This window comes from Oryctolagus cuniculus, chromosome 19, assembly GCF_051225735.1.
Source record: "Oryctolagus cuniculus isolate XC-2025 breed Fujian yellow rabbit chromosome 19, ASM5122573v1, whole genome shotgun sequence".
NCBI classification, from domain to species: domain Eukaryota; kingdom Metazoa; phylum Chordata; class Mammalia; order Lagomorpha; family Leporidae; genus Oryctolagus; species Oryctolagus cuniculus.
In genome coordinates this window covers 10,666,565-10,681,178 of record NC_142885.1, presented here as the reverse complement: position 1 = coordinate 10,681,178, position 14,614 = coordinate 10,666,565, and the positions used below count along the sequence as shown (strand labels likewise).

The following is a 14,614-nucleotide window of genomic DNA, read 5'->3' as shown; positions in this document are numbered from 1 at the left end:
CTCGAGGATGCGACAGCTTAGTGATGCACTCTTGCCAAAGTAACCTGCCTATTTCGTCTAAAGCCAGTGAAAACCCTGCAGAATTTAGTGTGTGTGGTGGTGGGGCGGGGGGGCTTGACAGAAATACACATGCAAGAATAAAGGAGCCAAATGGCTGAGATACTGTGAAAGTTAAAGCAAGAGAACAAATCCTTCCTAGCAAAAGGGAAGACACAGCAGAGGGCCAGCGCTTTGAGCCATGAGGGATCGGTGCAGAAAAACGCACAGGGCAGCGGAACAGAAGGCAGGGGCCTGCCGGCCTGGAGTGTGAGAGAGGCGGCTTCCCAAGCCGAGATGCGGGGGAGGGGCAGGGGGCTGCTGCTGGCCAGGGGCCAATCGTGCCAGCCTACACCAAAGGTCTCCGTGTGAAAAGACAAAGCCACCTGCCTACGGAGGCAGGCACAGCCTTGTGACCTTGAGCGGGGAGGTCTCTCTCCAGCAAGATTAAAGTGACACAGAGCATGAGGTGTCAAAGGGACAGATCCTGACTGCGTGAAACCCACGCGCTCCTCCTGAGGACCACCGCGGGCAGATCCACAAACACACGACAGACACGGAGCAGGCGCAGCAGCGCACATCCACAAAGCCTCCCACGTGTGAAGAACCCACTGGGGGGAAAAGTTACCCTTGCAGAAGAGAGAAGAGACAAAGTAGATGACCAAGCAATTTACGGAAGGGCATGTGTGGAGGGGTGACAAGGACCAAATGGGGCCATTGAATGAATAAGCCCTCCTGGTGACCAGAGAGAAATGACAACACTGAACCGCCACTTCAAAACCATTAGAATGACCAAAAAAAAAAGTCTCCACGGAGGGGCTGATGGGAAATGCAAATGCAGGGCACTGATGGGGAGGGGCGTGGTGCAGGTAGGACGGCCTCCCCCTGCCCAGCAAGGTGGCTCCCAGACACCCAGTGATCACAGGCGTGGCGCTGGGGTGTGGCCAGGCCTGGGGAGCAGGACACGTGAGCTGGCACAGTGCTGTGGCCTGAACCATCCTGTTGAAGCCCCAGCCCTCAACACCACGCCTGCGAAACAGAACCTCCGGGGGGTAATAGGGGTGGACGAGGCGGCCCTCATGGCGGAATTACCGCGCTCTGTGAGAAAAGACACCACAAGGCTGGGTTGCCCTTTCTCCCTCTCTCCCTCTCCCTGCCACGCAGTGACCCAGTCTGACAGCCCTCACTGGAACCCACATCAGCCAGCGCCTGGCTGGTGGACTTCCGGCTTCCAAACTTCGGGGTTAAGCCCCTGGCCCACAGCATGGATTACAGGGGCCCAAACAGGCTATCACCTCCATAGGCAGGTGGCTTTGTCTTTTCACACGGAGACCTTTGGTGTAGGCTGGCACGATTCTCAAGATGGACTCAAGGTGCAAGAGTGACCAGCACACCCATGGCTCCCACCACAGTGCTCGAGTTTGAGTCCTAGTTCCGGCTGCGGATGCTGGCTTCCGGCCACTGGGCACCCCGGGAGACCAGTGACAGCTCGGTTAATTGAGTCCCTGCCACCCCTGTGGGAGACCTGATGGAGTTCCTGGCTCCGGCCCCAGCCCAGGCTGTTGCACACACCTGGAGAGTGAACCAGTGGAAGGGAGCTATGCCACTCTCAGATACGTTAAAAAATAATAATAATTTAAAGGAAAAAAAAAAAAAAGGTGGAATCAATGCAGCCATCACAAGTAACGAATGAAACTTAGAGGGAAGAGCATGGACGGATCTCAGAAAGTGTGCACAGCCCCAGGCCACGCCCTGATGTAAAACTACTGCAGCCGCCAGCAGGCCACGCCGTGTTCAGCTCTCGAGGACGCAGCAGCTAATCAAAAGTGGACCTAGAACAGGGGATTGGTGTCCGTGAACTAGAGGCGTGACCACACGCATGCACGCCTGCTCCGCACACCCGGGAATCCCAAGGCAGGCAGCAAACAGGATTTGGTTCTTCTTGCCCGCGGTATAGAAATCAGTTAAAATCCTCACAACTTGAGCCGGCGCCGTGGCTCAATAGGCTAATCCTCCACCTTGCGGCGCCGGCACACCGGGTTCTAGTCCCGGTCAGGGCGCCGGATTCTGTCCCGGTTGCCCCTCTTCCAGGCCAGCTCTCTGCTATGGCCAGGGAGTGCAGTGGAGGATGGCCCAGGTGCTTGGGCCCTGCACCCCATGGGAGACCAGGAGAAGCACCTGGCTCCTGGCTCCTGCCATCGGATCAGCGCGGTGCGCCGGCTGCAGCGGCGGCCATTGGAGGGTGAACCAACGGCAAAAGGAAGACCTTTCTCTCTCTGTCTCTCTCTCTCACTGTCCACTCTGCCTGTCAAAAAAAAAAAAAAAAAATCCTCACAACTTGACTGATGGATCCCGGCATCTTGAACACCGGAAGACACCTGGTGAGGTGTTCTCAGCTTTCAACATCACAGTGAGCTGACCTGAGGACAGCCCCCAAGGCGGGGGAGATGCCACACCTGTCGGAAGTGACACCGAGAGAGGGCCAGGAGCATGACCGAAGGAGGCTCGGTGTTTTGCTGGAGCGCAGGGAGGCTGCCGACTGCACGCACACTCACACCAGCTTCTAATTCCCCGGAACCGGCTATCAGCCACTCCAACTGCTGCTTTAGCAGGGGGCATCTGGCTTGGCAAATGGGCCTCTGCTCGCTGTTAGACCAAGCTGACAACTCCCATTCCCTCCTCGTTCCCAAATCCGCCTTTCAGGGCCGGCACATCTCCAACCACTGCCTATGAGCCACCCCCCACCACAGCCACGGGGAGCCGCGTCCCAGAACCCGGGTGTCAGTGGCGACATCCTGGCTCCCGAACACTGTTCCTGCCGCCCAAGCCTCAGGTGCCTGCCTTCTCTTTGTTGTGGGCTGGACGTCTTGCTGAGACAGCAATGGCAGGGACATGTCCACAGGCAGACCACGGCAGCTCAGCCCAGGGCGGAACCACATGCCACAGCAGTGCCACCAGCCATTCCCTGAGACCGCTCACCGCACCCGAACCGGCCCCGGCTCCAGACTTCTTTAGGTGAGGTTCCTTGCTGGTGGGCCAGGAAGGGGGAGGTTGGCTCTCATTCAGAGCTGCACCAGGGCCACCTCCACGAGGCCCACTTGTACACAGCAGGGGTCCCGGGGGAAATACTGCCCCACATGAGCACTCCAAGAAGTGGGTCAGTGGGAGGACCAGGCAGGAAGAGTGGAAAGGGACCCCCGTCTGGACGTGACCAGGAGCACAGAGAGCAAGCAGCAGTTACACAGAAGAACCCAGAAAGTAAACGGTGTCAAACATTTGTACCTCCCGTTGCTTGGCACGACCCTCTTGAGCACACGCAAGAACACTGAAAACACCCATCCACCCACAAAGGCGGTCGGCTCCCCGTCCCCAAAACCGGCACAACCCCCCGCTGCTCACCGGCTGAGAAGGGGTGACCCCAACACCGAAGCCCGTGCAGCAGAAGCCCCTTGCAAAGGGCCACGGAGCAGTCCATCTTGACGTGAGAGCCCAACACGGGCAAATCCAGAGACAGGAAGTAGACGCTGGTGACTGCACAACCCGAATACACTAAAAATCAGAGCACTCAGGACTTCAGGAAGGCGAATTTTGTTACATGAATTTTGCCTTAAAAACGACAACAAAAAAATCAGGACCAGTGTTGTGGCATAGTGGGTAAAGCCACCACCTGCGATACCGGCATCTCATATGGGCACTGGTTTGTGTCCTGGCTGCTCCACTTCCGATCCAGCTCCCTGCTAACGCACCTGGGAAAAGCAGAGGACGATGGCCCCTGCCACCCATGTGGGAGACCCAGGTGAAGCTCCTGCCTCCTGGCTTCAGCCCGGCCCAGCCCCAGCTATCTGGGGAGTGACCCAGTGGCCAGAGATCTCTTTCTGTCTCTCCCTCTCTCTGCGGAACTCTTATAACTAAAGAAATCTTAAGAGAGAGAGAACAGAGAGACTGTGTAAGGAACCACTCTGCACCTGCACAGCAAGCACAATGATCAAAACGCATTTCTTTTCTCAAAAACACTCCACCACCTTGGCACTGCCCAAACCAAAAATCTCTCAAAAGTTCTCAAGTCCCTTAAATGGCGGAAAAACTGGGCTGGGCACTTGGGGCAGCAATGAAGACAGTGCCTGGGACAGCAGCATCCCACACGGACGTACCTGGATTCAAGTCCCAGCTCCACCCACGACCCCAGCTTCCCACTAATGCACACCCTGGGAGGCGGCCAGTGACAACTCAAGGAGCTGGGTCCCTGCTGCCTGTGTGGGAACCTGGATTAAGTTCCCAACTCCTGGCTTTGGCCTGACTCAGCCCCAGCTGTTGCTGGCATTTGGGGAGTGAGCGGCAGATGGGCAATTTTTCTCTCTCTCTGCCTTTCAAATAAACAAATGAAACTGCAAATAAATAAATTTTTTTTTTTTTTAATCCATAAGGCACAGCAGCATCCTAATGGCCCAACCCAAGCGTCTGTATCCACAGGGCTCTGATCGTGAAACAAGGCTCCGGTCCACACGGGAAACAGAGGACATGTTCCACGCTCTAGAATCCTCAGGCGACTGCATTACAAATACCTCTCTAGCTGTGATTTTCAGAACAGTGTCTTGCAAAGTTGCCCTAAGCCTTCAAACACTAAGAGGCATCGCTCAGAAACAGGATACTGGGCAGAGAATGGCACCCCTGGGCACCGCCCCCCCCCGGGGGGGGGGGGGACCCTGGCATGTGGAATGCAGGGCTGTCAGCAGGTGGCCGAGTGGGGACAGCACATCCCATTCTAGGGCAGCTCCCACAGCAGGGACACGCCACATGTCTGGCTTTAGTGGAGACAGCCTGCCGGGGTCCAGGTGCCCCAGCAAGACCCTCCTCCTCCTAACACAAGCTAAACCCACCCTGCTTGCAAAAAAGGATGCAGACCTTCTGAGAGGTCTGCGGACACATGGCTCTGTTTCAGGGTCTGATGGCTCGGCTCCCTGGACAGCCAACTGCACTGGTCCTCGTTTTAACCCGACTTCCTTCATCCCTTTTCCCACACCCCAGGGCGGTTCTCTAATGCCTTCCCTTCTCAGCACCCTGCCTTTCCAGCCCCTGAACCCTGCAGGCTCACTCGAGTGCCCCTCCCTCCCATCCCCAGGAACACAGGAGCCTCCCCAACTCACCTTCCTAGCAGGGGTCCCTCGCCACAGCCAAGTCCAAGGCCTCCTAGCTACTGTAGCCGCCCTTGGCCCTGCCCCACACACTGCTTCCTGTTGAGTTCAGCAACAGAGGACACTGGGCAGGCCACACGGCAGCCGGGTGCCGTGTCCGACGGGAAATAGCTGTCCTGGCAGGCACAGGGTCCCTGCCAGTACGTACCTGACTCGCCACCAGGTCTCCCTATAATTAGTCATTGTAAGTGAAGCCGAACGCAATTAATTACATAATTTTGAAGTGTTCAAGTTTAATTCCATTAGAATTACATCATGAAACCAGGGAATTACAAAGGATTACAACAAAAAACAAATAGGGGTGAATAAAGAAACTCAGTCTGACTCCCCCACGTCTGGGTCGCATCCACTTGTTCTGTCGCCCCGCTTGTTTTTAATAAACCTGGGGGCGGTCCCAGGCAGATAGATGTCTGCAAGGGGCCTCCTGGGTGCTCAACAGGTCACTGAAGACTGACCCCCCCCCCCCGATGCTGCTGCCCAGCCCCAGTGTCTCTGACCACACAGGTGGCTGGCTGAAATGTCCAGCCCCCTACCCACCTCCGTGATGGTCAGCATCCCTACATCGGAAATGTAGGGCCCCGGCGTGCACGCATCCTCTCTTGCAGCCCCAGCCCCCTCCCCAAGACCATGATGGCCACACCCCATTCTTTCTTAGCCTCCTCCTGGCTTTGGTCTGCCCTTCATAGGAGCTCCGCAATGGACCCCCGTAGATGCCAAGCTGAGCCCTGGGCTGGCTGCCCCTCTCCAGCTGTGGGCCACCCGCTCCGTTCCCAGGGCACTGCCCCCTCCCCCAGATTCCCCACTTTTCACTGGAGTAAGAGGGCAGAGCCCGCCCACCCCCAGACACACCCAGCCCCTCACAGCTCTGAGTCCAGCAGCCCTCTGATAGGCAGGGCAGAAGCAAGGGGACCTTCTTCTGCCCGGTACTATGGGGGAGAGGGGGCGTGAACAGAATCCCGACCTCCATCAGGCACCATGGAGAAACAGCCAAGAAACAAGGAACGAACTGCCCCAAAGAAAACCGGGGCTGCACTACTACCAAGACCCTAGCGCTCCTTTGCATATTTTCTCTTTCAACTTACAATTTCATAAGAGAATAAAACGCATCGTCACCAAAAACCTCATCTGATCCCAGAGTCGCCTAATGGCTCAGTTTTCCAATGCGAACTCGCTGAAGAAAGTAAGTTAGGATCCAAGGAGCGTCCCCGTCACCGGGCTGCTTCTCCCAGGACATGCACCCCCCACCACCACCACTGTGAAGTCAGCTCCTGGCTGAGCCCACACCTGGTGTCGCCATCCTGCGTGGCTGATCACGTGATCCTGAGTGCTGACTGCTTGTCCTGACACTGCCGGGGAACCCAGTGTCACTGCAGTGTCTCCCAGGGGCCTGGAGAGCGGGGACCTGGGGTTGACCACTGGGTTGAATATAAACATCACCACCTACAAAGGACTCAAGTCCTCGTAGGGGCAATTGTCCCCCCAGTCCAGCACAGAGGGGATGGCTGCAGGACAGGGCAGGTCTCTCCCAGGGCCCCGGGGCCCTGCCTTTGGGCATTCTCACTGCCTAACATACCCAAAACTCCTCCAACAGAGAAGCTGGTGGGCAAGGTGATGAGGAGGGCTCCCATAGGCTGTCACCCTAGCCGCACCCGCCCATCAGACAGGCGCTGGTGGCAGCGTGCCTCAGTCGGGGAGAACGCTTCTCGTTGGAGCTGAGTCTGGAGTCACTTGCCAGCCACCTGCGGTGGTGGCCTGGATGGGGCTCCACGGGAATCCGCCCGCGCAGAGGGCTTGCCTGCCCCCAGGGCTGGTGTGTGGACGACATGGTGTAGACCCACAGGCAGAGCCAACGCCTGGCCCTGCGCATCGCCCAGGGGACATGAGTCTCAGTGTCCAAAAATAAATTTTTTTTAAAAGTTCCCATCTCGTCCCCGGTGGGTGTAAAACTGGTTCTGACACGCAGAACCCAGACCTGTGCCAAGTGTTCCCTGCTCGCCCCTGTCACCGGTCTTCACCCCACGGCGCCAAAAGCCGCGCCAAACCCCAAGCGCCAGTCCAAGCCTCCAGGGTTTCAACTCCTCCTCCAGACTTCCGCCCTGCCTCCCTGCAGTGCCGCCTGTTCCCTGAGGGGCTCAAGCCCTGGGATTCCCACCAGTCCCCCAAATCCCACATATCCCCAAAAGAGCACCCCCTCCTCCCCTACCTGGGGTGGCTCCCCTCCCTCCACCCCGGCCCTGAAAAAGCCATACCCGTTGGGGTATCCTGGCTCTCCCAGCCCCCCACGGCAGCCCTCACTTCCCCAAATCTGTGCAAATGCCTGTGTGGCCAGACAGCGACGTCACTGCTGCAAAAATACCACAGGTACTTTCTTGGACCAAATGAAGAAGCAGTGAGCGCATGCAGGCTGTGAAGGCCGCCGCTCCGCAGTGGGTCTGGCCCAGAGCGAGATGTGCCTGTGCCCAGACACGCGCCAGACCCACACGCCAGCCCTGGGGGTGCAGACACGAGTCTCACTCCAGCGCCGACTCCCAAACCTGTGTGCTTCTCCCTACCAGCTTTCTCTTGCGTTTGTTGGGTCCCTTTGAGGAAGTGTTGCCTCCATTCAGGCCGTGAGCAGAGTTGGAGAACTGATCTCAGCCCAAGAATTGTTCTGCCCGATTCCACTTTGTTAAATGTGGGTTTTCTCCCTGATGTTGTATGTGGCACAGGTACAATAAGCTGTGTTTCGATCAAGGCATCTGTTACTTCGCACAGACAGACTGAAGCAAAAGAAATAGGAAAAGAAACGCCTGTCCTATCGGAGCACCCATCAGGAGCTCCCCAAACACGGCCATCCTTACAGAACCTGCCTGCCCAGCACAACATTAAAAAGATTGAGTTTGCATTCTTAAAGGAATTAGCTGAACCAGTCCTGAAACAGAACACACCAGACCGGCCTCCCTGGCGCAGCCCCACGGCTTCAGACGGCAGTTACTTCCTAGGTGCCAAGAATCGTGATGGGTACTGCCCGCCCCGAGGCCAAGCCAAATGGCAGGTGCATAGCAACACCCTGTAGGCAGCGGCGGGGGCCTGCGTGGTCAGGGCAGCTGGACGCTGTGGTGCCCAGTGTGGGGGTCACCTCGGTGCCATCACAGTCATGTCCTACTCCTGCCCACAGGAAGCTGCCACGTCCCACCTTCCGCAAAGGGGAGGCTGGCGCATGGGGGTGGAAGAGAGGAGCGCACAGACTCAGGCCTGGCTCTCAGGTGGACAGAAGGCGGGGAGGGGGCAAAGAGCAGGATTCTGGGGTCGCTCTTGCTGGGCCCAACGACTGGGCAAGGTGGAGACAACCCTTAGGAACTCTGTCTGCCGGCCTAAGGAATGCGGTCTCCAGCCTGTGCCAAAGCAAGCCGCGGCGGCGTTTAGGGAGAAGGACGCATGATAAAATCAATGGTGTGGGGAGGCGGCTCTGGCAGCCGCATGTACAACAGACGGCGACCTGTTTTGAAAGGACAGTTCTGAAACAAGGGAAGGTGAGTTACTCCGCTGGTGTGCGTTAGTAAACCCCTGGTTCCCCCATGCAGCCAGCAGCCCCCAGACTGTGCACACACATACACACACACAGAGACTTCATCAAAGCCTCGGCTGGTCTTGGGATGACTGCGTAATTACATGCCGACACAGAGCCACGGGAAGCAACGGCAAACCACGTCTTAACTCCTGCCACCACTTACGTCCACCATCACTGCTCACGTCCTTCCCGTCCCGACCCCACGACAACGCTGACAGACCATGCCGCCAGGGCAGACGGAGGGACTGGGCGTCCCCCGCCACCTCGCCCGTCCTGGGAGGCCCTCAGACAGGGCACGGTTTGTGGTGGACCCGGTCACCCGGAAGGGGCGTCCTGGGGCAGCCTGGGCTTCCTGTCCGGCTCTGGGATCCAGCAGAAACGTGACTCCACACTTAAACTCGGCCCCTGCTTGGCCGGGCCACGTGACGGCACGTGTTACTGTGGAAGGGGCGGGCCCAGGTGCAGGCAAAAAGACGGATTCCAGCAGACTCGCGCCTGGCTACTGGTTGAAAGCAGGGACCCTGCGCTCCCTGGGTTGTGTTTCGAAGCGGTACAAGGAGGGGCACCTCTGCCGGGCGACGAGGCAGCCCCTCCAGCCGAGACGCCGGTGCACAGTGTGCTGCTCTCCACGCTCTCGGCGAGGGCGTGGGACACAACGTGAAACAGAAACCATTCACTGGACGAGGAACTGCAAGGGCTCAAGTTCTGGATCGACTACCGCGGTGAGAAACAGAAATAAACGGCGCGTCGCACCATTATCTGCCGCACCTTTCAGGACGAAGCAAAAATGGCCGCGAAAGCAACAGAACGCTCCCAGAACAAAAGTCTCTGCCAGCCCTTATTCCCAAAAAAAAAAAAAAAAAAAAACTTAAATATACAATTCCCTCTGGCAAGAATTTTATTTTTAATTTTCATTTACATAGTATCTTTCTTCCAAGAATCTCAAAATAATGATGGAGCTCCACAAATACGCATTTAAAAACACACACACACACACACACACACACAGTTGTCACAAGCCGAGAGAGGGGGACCGAGGTGGCAGCAAGGGGCTTAGCTGGCGCTGCCCGGGCTCAAGGGTGCTGCCGCCATGGCCCTCGCTCAGCCCATGGGCCTGGCTGGTGTTGGCGGCTTCTGGCGTCATCTGGTTAGCTCTCATCAAACGACTTTTATCGAAACAGTGATTTCTCCCCCCAAAAAACAGGAGGGGGGGTGTAGCAATAGACTCTCTGAGAAACAACTTAACAAAGGTATCCAGAGGGAGCTCGTGGTCTTGCTGGTCTTAAAAACAGAATACCAAGGAGTCCAAGGCAGCTGTGTCCCACAGGCCGTTCGTTCGCACGGCGCCGGCGTGGGCAGCCGAGATCTGAACGGCTTACAATCAGCAAGATGCTGTCAACACCCAAGTAAATTTTTAATGACAGTAAGAATGGCGTCTATTCCTCACAATTTTGCAATCGCCACTTAAGAAAGAGCTGATTTGTCAATCTGTTTTTCCTTTAACCAAAGCCCAAACACCTAACAACCATAGACTTAAAAAAAAAAAAAAAAGTGGATCGCGTTCACTTATCAAATAAACACAGTCAGAGTAGAGAGCTATGGGCAGAGCGCACCCTGCACAAGTGCACCCAAGGGCGGGCGAGGCAGGAGCAAGCGACCCGCCTGGCCCCCAGCAATTTCTCCCCGCATCAACCGTCAGGAGCACCCAGGAAGGACCTCACGCGTGGGCAGACCCAGCGGCTCCTGTGTTTTCCCAAGACGTGAGCCCCTTTGCCAGCACTGCCAACTCCTTTTCACAAACCAAAGCTGATGCCGGTCAGTTTCACTCCTCTGCCCCAAATCTCCCACCTGGCCGGTTTTTTCCCCCCAGTTGTTCTGTCCCCCCCCCTTACCAAATCTCTAGGAGGAAGCCTCCCATCCCCCCTCCCTTCCGGTCTCCTGTCTGCCTACTCTTCGGCGTGGGAAGACCCCTGGGCGGGCGAATGGGGGAGTCCAACCGATCTGGGGAGATGCCCGGGACGCGCCAGGCGCCTCATGGTCCAGGACTCTAATAAACAGGGAACATTCTGCCGACTGCCCTGGGCCTCCTACAACCAGGAGGAGCCTTTGGATTAAAAGGAAGAAACCGGCCACCTTTATTTTGTGCGCTCACGTCATCCCATCGGAATTCAGTGACAGCAAGAATGATCATCATTTTTAACACAGCACTGTTTGCTTTATAAAGGAGAGGTTTTGCAACAAATTAGCTGTCTTTCAAAAGGACTTGTTCACCCTCCTCTGCTTTTCAACTGGGTCCTTGTGGTTTTTTTTCTCAAAAATCTCTAGGCCAGCACAGGCGTTTGCCATAGCAGTCACCCTGCCCACCATGGGATGCCTGCACCCCATACCACAGTGCCTGGGTTTGAGTCCTGTCCCTGCTTCTGTTCCAGCTCCCTGCTAATGTGCACCCTTGAAGGCAGCCAAGCACTGTGTCCCTGTCACCCTCGTGGGAGACCAGATGGAGAGGCAGGCTCCGGCTTCAGCTGCCGTGGGTACTTGGGAGTGAACCTGAGGGTGACCGATCTGTCTCCTTCTGTCTGTCACTCTGCCCTTCAAATAGCAAGAATCTCTTCGGTCATAACCCAGACTAGAACAGCATCACAGGACGCCCCGCAGCCCCAAGCTCCAACACCTACACACAGACAGAAACAGGCTCCCAGCGGGCTTGTCGCCTGGTCTTCAGGAACGCACTTCACAAACCAGAACGGGAAAAATGACTCAGACGACTCGGAGGGGCCCCGTCATTAGTTTCTTACTGAGGTCTCCCCCCCCACCCCGGCCAAGACATTAATACCCACGACGTATGTGTGCGTGCTGTTGTAGCTACGCCCCGCTTTTTAAACGGAGAGGTTTCCGAGAAACTAACTTCCCTCCGAATTCTAAGCCACTGCCATTATCACCACAGAATGTGTGCGCCCCAGCGCTCCGGCCGCGAAAGGTCTGTCCACTCAGGGATCACAGACGCGCTCCTGGCCCTGAGAAGTGGCATTTGGAGATGGAAGGTCAATCTCGCGGCTGATTTCTGCCTTGGAGAGTTCCCGCCTCACGCCGTGCTCCGCGCACACGCCCTCTGCTCTGTGCCCAGGCATTCGCAGGCACGGCTGGCACGTCCAGGTAAACAGGGGCGGGCACACCGAGAGGCCTGGGGCCCCTGGGCAAACAGCTGTGCAGAGCCCAGCGGCCACGCCGGGCTTCGCTGTGGTAAGGCTCGACGCAGGATTCCAAGAATTCCACCTGTTTCCAATTAGATACCAGAATTGCTTGAGTGTTTAAACTACATCCACTTGCTACTTATACAAAACAATTCTTCCGGGTTTTTTGAACATTTTAAATATGTTAAAATAAGATTAAGGGTCTGGTTTAAACAATCAGAGGCAGAGAAATTTCAGCTGAAACCAAAACTCACTCACTCACTCACTCTCTCTCTCTCTGATAACGAAGAGCTTCAGACAAAACAGAAGGTCTGGATAGGCAACTGTCTGTTGTTGACAAGGACTAATAGAAATCAGACTGTGCAGAGGGAGAGCAGCATTTCAGACAGCGAGACGGAAAGTGATTCGAGATCGGGTTTAGGCGAGCCCCACAAGGCCCGACGTCCGGCACGTTAGCGTGACTTCCACCGGAACGTCTAACTGGCGTTCCTAACGTGGGTCAGATACACCTGCCTCATAAGTATGCGACACTGACGCGAGCCGCACGTGGGAGCCGCAGCACGGGCAGGAAGTTAGCCTCCCTCGCTAGGATTTCTTCATACAATGAATTTCGCCTTTAAAAAACCATGTGCCCGTTCTCCACCAACACGCTCGTCCTTCCTTCTCTGCACGGGGGGTTTCCTTGGCTTTACCAACGAGCTGGAACAGTCTGGGTTTTCCTAACCCTAACCTCCTTTTCCCTTCCAGGAGGTAGAACCTCTGGACGGCCTGGGAAACAGTTCTGATGGCTCACTGCTACTGGCGCCCCCCCCCGGGGGGGGGGCAGAGGACAGAGCACAAAGCACCGTGTCTGTGGCTCGCACCAGACGGACACCAGGAGGGTCTGGGGCAGGTCTGGGGCTCGGCGGGGTCAGCCACCAGCATTCGCAAGGTTAGCTGGGTAGATCAGAATGACTGTAATGTCTGCGGGCACTGGGCTGGTTGCCCCCTTTCCAACTTTCTCATGCTGGCTAACAACTGACAGACCACCGTACACAGAACAGGAGACACAGGCCAGGGGTCTCCGGGAGCCAACTGCATTAGGAGCTGTGGCACTAACTCAACACCCCTTCTACTGCCTGCATCATTAAAGATGTCTAGTTTCACACAGGCAAAACAAAACAAAAAAATCAACTGACAAGGACCCCCTCCCACCACCAGTCTCAAAGACATTGACATTGAATAACTAAAGAAGAAGAAAAGAGGGGAGCAGGCGGCAGCCCAGTTTGCTTACTCATTTTGTACTACATGGGATATTTTCATTACAACGGACGCCTGAGCACACACACTCCCCGGGTGGGAGTAAGCCAAAGAAGCCAGCCGCCGCCGGTTTTGAGGTTCACTTTTGCAGGGGCTCTTTCAAGGGGAAAGTGCCCCTCCGCCCCCCACCGCCTCTCCTAGAAATAACGCTAGGGCAGGAAGCCAGGCGGGGGCAGGCCCCGTCCCCAGGAGTCCAAAGTCTCACCAACGAGCAGAATAACATGGGCTTGTTTAAATTTCTACAGTGGTGTTGTTCTTATTTAAAGTTGGGGGGGGGGGGAGTGTAGGTGAAGCCTGGTTCTGTACACGCGTCTGGGGTAGGATAAAAACTTGTCCAACTTGTCCTGGCAAGGCCACACAGCTGCAGCTTCCACACCGCAGACCACCGGGACGCAAAGGGGAACGAAACTGGGCACCCGGCACCCCGACGGCAGCGGGCGGAGCAGGAGAGAAACCCCGGGCGCAGCAGCCCCAGGTTGCCGCCGGGCTGGCTCTCTCACCTGGCTCCGTCGAGCCGAGACTCAGCCTCTTCCCAGCCCACGCGGGGCTCTGCGGGCAACCCGATCCCAGCACGAGGAGGGCTGGAAAAATGAGAAGAGCCTGAAAACTAAGGACTTCTCACTCAAACGGCAGCCCGCCTGCGGGGAACAGAGGGGACACTGAACTAGACACCAACCCGGAAGGCCTCCCGGGGGCCCCGACCGGCCTTCAACCTGAACTCTGGCGTTCCACACCCAACTCAAGTTTCCAAACACGCCACGCAGCGGCCCCAAGAAACCACTGGAGGCCAGACCAGGAGGAGAATGATGCTCGGATAAACGCGTTTTGCTTCGGGGGTGTTGTCTGAGTTTTTTCTTATTTATTTATTTATTTATTTATTTATTTATTTATTTATTTATTTTGCAAGCTCAACATAAAGTTCACTGAAATAAGATGCCCAGGGAAACTTTGAATCAAATCTGAGAGCCACAGTTCAGGGTTCCCTGAAGAAGAGGCAGACCCCGGTGGGGTGTTACAGAGTTTGTGAAAAAACCTGTTAACTCCCCGCAAACCGAGCCAATTCCCAGGCCTTTCTTGCTAGGACGCTTAAAAAAGAAAACTTCATTGATACGAAGCCAGGATGTCACATTTTGGGACACAGAGGGCAGAAAGAAAAAAAAAATCAAGGTTTGTCTCTTAAAAACTCCACAACGGGTTTTACAGTGAGCACAGGAATTAAATTATGGTAAAAGGGAGCTATTTTTACTAAAACAGGGTAGACCAATTTATCAAAAATGCCATTCAGCTGTGTTCTTTACAGTCCGGAATCTAATTTACACAATAGACACTTTGGAGTAATCCATTTT

General features: G+C 55.9%; 1 protein-coding gene across 13 annotated transcripts in view; it reads right to left on the bottom strand.

Moving 5' to 3' along the window:
- Positions 1-14,614, bottom strand: part of CUX1 (cut like homeobox 1) — a 313,006-nt gene that overhangs the window by 296,242 nt on the left and 2,150 nt on the right. The window lies entirely within an intron of this gene.